At 37.1% G+C, this 8,057-nt stretch overlaps 1 pseudogene; it reads left to right on the top strand.

Moving 5' to 3' along the window:
* Window positions 1-5,923: 5,923 nt before the first annotated feature.
* Window positions 5,924-6,244, top strand: LOC114208503 (small ribosomal subunit protein eS24 pseudogene; annotated as a pseudogene).
* The last annotated feature ends 1,813 nt before the right edge of the window (window positions 6,245-8,057 follow it).

The raw sequence follows: 8,057 nt of genomic DNA, 5'->3' as shown, positions 1-8,057 counted from the left end.
GCCAGTCTACTGAGAAGTACCCTTCTGAAAGAAAGGATTAAGGCTTCCTGAAAGTCCTTAATCTGCTGCCTATATGGAAAAACACTGTAGCAATACGTATGATGCTGCCAGTCAGCGTCAGGGCTGGCAGCGATGGCTGCCCTTAGCTTTGTATGTATGAGAGCACCTAGAAAATGGAGCTGCAGTGTGGCTCTGCATCAGGGCCTGGGAGCAAGTTATTGTTAATCTCTCCCAAGAACAAAGTCAGGAATATTGGAAGCAAGAAATTAGGGTGGTTGGACAGGTGTCTTTACTGTCATGAGACTCTTACAGAATAGTCTTACAAGTGACTTGGATTTCAAAGATTTGAAAGGGTCACATAATTGGCAGGTCCTTGAGTCTCCTATCTAATCCATATGTAAAGCACAAGTAGAGGCTGAATGGTGGAATGAGATAGATGAATACATGTACAATGTACTGCCTCTTGATTTCTGGCCAAGTCAGTTTCCGATTGTGGTCCTGCCACGAGTGTCACTTTCACTGAGGGAGGAGAGAATGGCAAATTGCTCCCCAGGTTTTAGAGATGGCATGTTGGTTCAGCTAAACAGAAAGCAAAATAGTGATTTCTTTCTTTTTCTGCAGACAGATATGAAGGCAGAAACTGCTTTGCAGTGTCTGTCTTGTCCAGAGACAGAGTGTGCGATCTGTAAAGGTTTTCCTGGTAATTAAATTTTGAAAAGGATATGAATCCCTTTATTTATACTGGGTAACTTTGAGACCAGAAATAACAAATGTTTGATTCTTTAGCTCAATGGACTTTGAAATAAATGCTTATTTTTGTTCATCTCTAGCTTTGGGTATTTTTTGAAATGCAGCTTTAAAGCTAGCCTTCCTTGTAATTCACTATGGGATGTCTTTATACACTGCTGACAGTAATACAACTCATTTTGGGTGATTAACTTAACCCCCAGTATTGCAAGTGTCGTGCTGCATTAGCATATCTTTCAAGGAATAGTTGCAGTGTGAGAAATTGCCTGTAGGATTATTTGCAACTAGGAACCTGTGAAATGTAAAATAAAATTGAAGACTATAAAGTAAAACATCAAAGCTACCTAAAATATTAATAGCCAGCACTCTAAAAAGTAATTTAGAAGATTGCATGAGGTAGTGAAAATTACTAATTTAAAAACAGAGTTTAAAAAAAATCCAGGCGGGAGTTTAGAACAAACAACAGACAATAGAAATTCATTTTGTTCGTACTATAAAAGGAGTTCAAGAGATATTGAAACCTTGTCAGTGGAGAGGGTCTAAAGTTCAATATTTGACCAACCTGAACTTAAAGAAATATGAAAGCAAAGCTGACATTTTCTTCACTTCAAGATTGAAGGGAAAATATACTATACCCTTAGTAAAATATTGTAGTGGATTGAAAAAGCATTTTCAATCCCTCCTGGAAATTTTGTTTCACTGAAGCATTTGTTTTTTAACTTGTTCTGTGATATCTGCCTGTGGTTCAGAGGTCGTTTGGCTATTTCTTAGGCATTTTCCAGGTTCGAAGCCAATTCTTCAGTACTCTGTCATGCTCACTAGGTATTTGTTTTGAGAGGAAAAGTGTCAAGTGACATGGTGAGTGTACTTCTTTTCTTAAAGTGTAGAACTGGCTTTGTAGGCAGAATGCATGGATTTTGGAGGCATACATGTCTGGGTTCAATTGTGCCTGCCACCTACCAGCTGTGTGACCTTGGGTAACTTACGTAACGTCTCTAAGTCTTCGTAAATAGGTCAGAATATGTACCTGAATATGTTGTCAAAGTTTCTATGAGATGACACTCAAAACTTTTAAAATATTGCTTGCTAAATAGCAAACATTCAATAAATGGTAGTTACTTTTATGATTCATTATTCAAGATGGCCGTTTCAGAGGTGGCCGTTAAGGCTCTGTGTAAAGCAATCATGATATGGCAGAACTGAAGTGCATTTTATGGTACTCTCCTACACTGAGAACATTTTTTCTCTGCTTGGATCAGTGATGGAGCTAAAGGGAGAAGGGGAAGGTGGAAGAGAAGGGGTGCATGGTGAAGTAGGAGAGGAGGTTTATACCTCTTGCATCTAGGAAATGGGGATTCAGTGCTCATGCTGGGTGCCTACATTTGTTGAACATCTTTTAGGTAATGCCTACCTAATACAGATAATATAAGTTAAAACTGGGCATTTAAGTAAAGCCCATAATGTTTCCAAGTAGTTCAAGATGTCTGAGAAGTGCAGAAGTGTACTCAGTAGGAGAGTGAAGTTAAAGCAAGACTGGAGTGAGTGAGTGTATTGAAGAAAAAACAAGAGGAAAATAGAAAAAGGAAGAAAAGATAGAAAAGAAGGAAAGGAATCATACATGTGAAAGAGGTTAAAAAAAGAACTAAAAGAAACAACTGGGAACAAAGATGATGGAGGTACTCTTAATGATGATAATACCATTTTATGAATACTGACTATTTGCTGGGCTCTGTCCTAGGCATTTTAGTTTTAGGGTTTGTTTTTCTTTTCTTTTCTTTCTTTTTTTTCTCTAATTCTTGAATTTTGAACAAAGATCTTATTAATTTCATTTATAAGTAGGGAAATGAGTTCAGGAAATTTATTTAACTTGTTTAAGATGTATAATATTTAGAAAATCAGGAATTTAGGAAATATGATGAAAATGATTTTTTAAACCATAGGTATCAAATGAGATCATGTTATACCTTGAAGAAATCAGAATATAATCATAGGAAAAGTCATTGTGAAAGTCATTTGAAGTTGAAATTAAACCATATAAAGTCCATTGAATTATAGCAGGAATATTGTTATTATAAATTGTATATTTATCCTTTCATATGTATGATATATATCATATATGCCATTCGATTTGTCAAATTATTATAGCACAAAGAAATCACATCTTTAATTACTACACTTATAGTCAGGCTTTCTAAAAATATTAATTGAGCAATCATTAGAAGCATACCACTTAAAAAATGCTGAGGAATTAATAAGATGGAAAACACAATACCTTCCTTTCCACTTTGGTACCAACAACTATTTTTTAGCAGATTATATTCTGTGTTTAGCATTGTACTAGGACTTTGTGTTCATGAAGGAAGAAAATTTGTGACCTGTGTTGTCACTGAGCTCATAATTTAGTTTGGGACCATGACATACATAAAACACTATAATATAAAAATATTAAGAAAACAATTATAATAAATGATGTGAGCTAGTCATTGCTGGAAGAATTCAAAACCAACCCTTCATGACTGGAATATTTGGGGAAAATTGTTAATAAATGTTAGAAACTAATTTGTAGGGGCACCTGGGTGGCTCAGTTGGTTAAGCGACCGCCTTCGGCTCAGGTGATCCCGGAGTCCCGGGATCGAGTCGCACATCAGGCTCCCTGCTGAGCAGGGAGTCTGCTTCTCCCCCTGACCCTACCGCCTCTCATGCTCTCTCTCTCTCTTTCATTCTCTCTCTCAAATAAATAAATACAATTTAAAAAAAAAATTTAGAAACTAATTTGTAAGAAGTCATGTAAAAAAAATAAAAGTACTTAAAATGAGACATTGAAAATTCTTCATAGGAGTATGAAAGGTCTAACTATGACTGAAAATACAGAAGTCAAAAAAGAAAAGATTTACTATATAAGAATGAAGATCATCTGCAAAGTAAAAAAAAAAAAATGCCTTAAGCAAAGGTAAAACTCAATGGGCAAACAATTGGTCAGTGCAACAGTATATGAGACAAAGGGATCTCTCAACTACAGAGAATGCTTATAGAAATTGTTAGGAAAAAGACAAATGACCCAAAAGAAAAAATGGACCCAGATTATGAACTGACAGTTCATTGACGATGAAATACAGCATATGAAGATTTGCTTAACCTCATTTATGACACACATACAAATGTAAAATACACGGAAATACTATTTTTCAATTATTTAAACTAGGACTAGAACCCCAAATAAACCACACGGACTAGTCAGAAAGGCAGAATCTCCAAAGAAATTTTGGTGTAATGTCATAGCAAAAGGGGGAAGGATGCTGGGTAGAAGAAAAAAAAAAATCAGCTATCTTGTATACATGCTAAAACTACACCATGTTATTATTTTACCGGGAACACTTTATGCCCTGGTTATTTCTAATGAGGAAGTTATGTATTCTGTAAAGGTTCAACATATTTTGTGTATTCAAATATGTTTTAAGATCAAGATGTTTTCAATCAAGATGGAGTGACAGGACATCAGATTTATCCTTCCCAGTCTAAATAGCTGAAAGAGTAGACAAAGTGTATTTGAGTTTTCAAGAACTTGAACATTAGAGAATGAAGGGCAGCAATTCCTAAGAGTCAGGTAACATATGAGGTGAGTCTTATAATTGTCCCAGCTTATTGGTGTGAGAGGATTTCCAGGCTGCAGTGCATAGAGGGGAAACCCAGGCAATGCCTGGCAGACTTTGTGATTTGGGAGGAAAGGAGCTGAGAGCCTTGGGAGACTGAGGTGCACAAAAACCTGCCAACCAACCAAATAAAAAATACCTGTAGGTATCTGTAGGGAGTCCTCCTGGAGTAATTAGGAAATCACTGCTCAGCAAATATGTGTGAGAAAACTACTGGAGGCCAAGGGAAGAACTAGCTCATAGCATTAACAGCAACAGTAGTCAGAGCTCACACTAGGCCAAGAATATTACTTATTTCCCAGCCAGACTGGAAAATCATGTAATTCAGAGAATTAGGTAAATATTCAGAAGGGTCTTGCCTCAGTAGAGGGGAAAAATGAGACATCGACTACTGTTTTACTTCAGCCTAACAAATATTAAGAGCAAGATCCAAAAGGATCAGACTATTTCCAAGTTACTTAACTGGATCCCAGAACAAAGCTCAAGAATTTTAGAGGAATATAAAAATATCCAGCACCTAACAAGGTATGATTTATAATTTCTGGCATATAATCAACAAATTACCAGTCATGAAAGGAAGTAGGAAAATAAAATACATAATGAGGAGAAAAATTAAGCAATGAAAAGCAGCCCAGCTCTGAAGCAGAGATTAGAATTAACAGACAAGGACATTAAAACAATTATTATAAATGTACTTTATGTATTCAAAAAGATAGTGGAAAATAGAAAGTGTTATATAGAGATATGGAAGATAAGAAAAAGACCAAAATCAAACTTCTGGAGATGAAAGGTCTAATGTCCAAGATGAAATGTGTACTGGATAGGATTAACAGTAGACTAGACATTGCAGAAGAAATGATTAGTGAACTTTAAGATCTATCAGTAGAAGCTATCGAAAATGAAAACAGAGATGGAAAATATTGAAAGAAAACAACAAAACCAGATCATCAGGGAGTTGGGGACAACCTCAGGCAGCCTAATGTATATGTAATTAGAGTCCTGAAAGAGAGGAGGACAGAAAATATTTGAAGAAATAATGATGAACATTTTCAGATTTGATGAAAACTATAAACCCACAGATCCAAGATGCTCAATTGAACCCCAAGTAGAAATTATGCTAAGACCCCAAAAATCTATTTATTCAAAATGAGTGATGAAATAAAAATCTTAAAAACAGCCATGTGATCTACTGAGGAACAAAAAAATAAGGATGGCATCAGATTTCTCTTCAGAAACAATGTGAGTGAGAATATAGTGGAGCAACATTTTGAAAGAAAAATAACTTCGGGGGCACCTGGGTGGCTCATTCAACATCTGCCTTTGGCTCAGGTAATGATCCCAGGGTCCTGGGATTGAGTCCCGCATCAGCGGGGTGTCTACTTCTCCCTCTCCCTTTGCTGCTCCCTCTGCTTGTGCGCTCTCTCTCTTTCTCTCTCTCAAATAAATAAAATCTTTAAAAAAAAGTTATTTATTTTTATTTTTATTTCATTTTTTCCTCCCTGGCTGCTTGAAGCCCGGTTGCCATCATGAATAACACAGCAACTATCCAGACCAGGAAGTTCCTGATCAACTGACCTCTTCAGCAGAAATAGATGGTCACTGACATCCTTCACCCCGGAAAGGCAACAGTACCTAAGAGAGAAATTCAGGAAAAACTAGCCAAAATGTACAAGACCACACCAGATGTCATATTTGTATTTGGATTCAGAACCCATTTTGGTGATGGCAAGACAATTGGCTTTGGCATGATTTATGATTCCTTGGATTATGCAAAGAAAAATGAACTCAAACATAGACTTGCAAGGCATGGCCCGTATAAGAAGAAAAAGACATCAAGAAAACAGTGAGGGGAACACAAGAACAGAATGAAGAAAGTCAGGGGGACTGCAAAAGCCAATGTTGTTGCTGGCAAAAAGAAGTGAGCTGGAGATCGGACCACCAAAGGAGTAAAGATGCTGCCGTGGCTTTATCTGTGGTGATTGTGCAGATTTTTCATGAGAGGATTCATGAACTAAGAATGTTAATGTGAAAAAAAAAAAAAAGAAATAACTGCCAAGGAAGAATTTTGTAACCAGGTCATCTTCTATTTCAGCTTAGAGATGGTGAAACCTGGAGATAATAGGAACATGCAACATGCAACAGGAAAATGCAAACTGCAAATTAATGATGTTTTTCGAATTTACCAGAGAATTGCAATGGGAATTATTGGGGCAGTAAGACAACTACAGAGAGAAATAGGACCCAAGCATTTGCTTGCCTGGGGCAGGCACCACTGGCTGCTTAGAAGATGGTAAGAGGATATAGCTAAAAATTGTTAACAAACTGCTAAAGACGGAATGAAGGTTGGCATCAGAGTGGAAAGCTCTCAGGGACTTCAGATACTAATAACATTCTCACACTATTACAAGAAAAGCCTTAACCCCACAAAGCACTAACAGGCATGGGGAAGAGTCCTGAGATAGGTTTCCTCATGGTTCTCTTTGGGGGAAGGGAAGGATGGCCACTGCCAAAACTCTGCCCACAACTGTTTTTCCTATTTCTCTTTCTAATCAAAAGGCTTAACCTTTGAGGGTGGGTAGTGGTGGTGAAGAACAACAAAAATATGTGTTTTAGGGCACTGGTGGGAACCCACTGCAGTTTGGAATAGGGAATTTTTTAAAAAGCACCACCTTCGGGGAGGAACAGATCCGTTCCAGGTTCAACATTACAGTAGGAAGAGAGGCAGGAGTGTTTTGAAGGACCCCAGCTGGACTCATAGATAATGTATCCAACCTAAAATTAAGGCAAACAAGTGTTGAGTAAAAATAACAGTAGAATATAGCTGAGAGAGCTGCAAGGAAGAGATTCTGTCTGGGGAGAAGTACGCCAGGAAACACAACACCAACGGAGGGAGCACATGCTTTAAAACCTACCTTGGCAACCATCCCACACCCTAAACCCAAGATACCACTCAGGGAATTTGAAGCCTATGGTGAATCCAGACCACTCATAGCAACAACAAATCTCAAACACAGCCCAACTCCTGACTAGATTAACATAAACCCTGCACTAATTGGTTTTAATATTTTTTTAAAAAGTGTGCTTATTTCCAAGCATAAAAATATTTATCTCAATATCTAGTGTCCCACACAAGATGTCTAGCTTTCAGCAAAAAGCTGTGAGGCATCCAAAAGACATGGGAAAACATTCTAAAGAGACAAACCAATCACTAGAACTAGATTCAGTATGACACAGGTGTTGAAGCTCTTTGACAGAAATTTTAAAATATATATGAATAATATATTAAAAGCTCTAATGAAAAAGTTAGTTTGCAAAGTAAGATGAGATGGGTAATTTCAAGAAAGAAATAGAAAGTAGGAGAAATCAAATGGCAGTGCAAGGAGTGAAAACCTTGCTAATAGAGATGAAGAATGTCTTTCATCAGCCCATCAGTAGACTTGATACAGCCAAGAAAAGAATCCGTGAACTTGAAAAGAAGGCAACAGATCACACAAACTAAAACACAAAGTACAAAGAGTGAGGGGATAAAAAGTAAAACAGAATAGAGCATCCAAGAGCTGTGGGACAATACAAAATGGTTTAAAACAGCCATAATTGGAATTCCAGAAGGAGAAGAGAGAGAATGGGGTAATAGAAATATTTGAGGAAGTGAATGCCAAA

Source organism: Eumetopias jubatus, unplaced genomic scaffold (assembly GCF_037043125.1).
Source record: "Eumetopias jubatus isolate StellerSeaLion01/CBP00866 unplaced genomic scaffold, mEumJub1_p1.0 scaffold_4, whole genome shotgun sequence".
Taxonomy (NCBI): Eukaryota; Metazoa; Chordata; class Mammalia; order Carnivora; family Otariidae; genus Eumetopias; species Eumetopias jubatus.
This window is presented reverse-complemented; position numbering and strand designations above follow the sequence as displayed.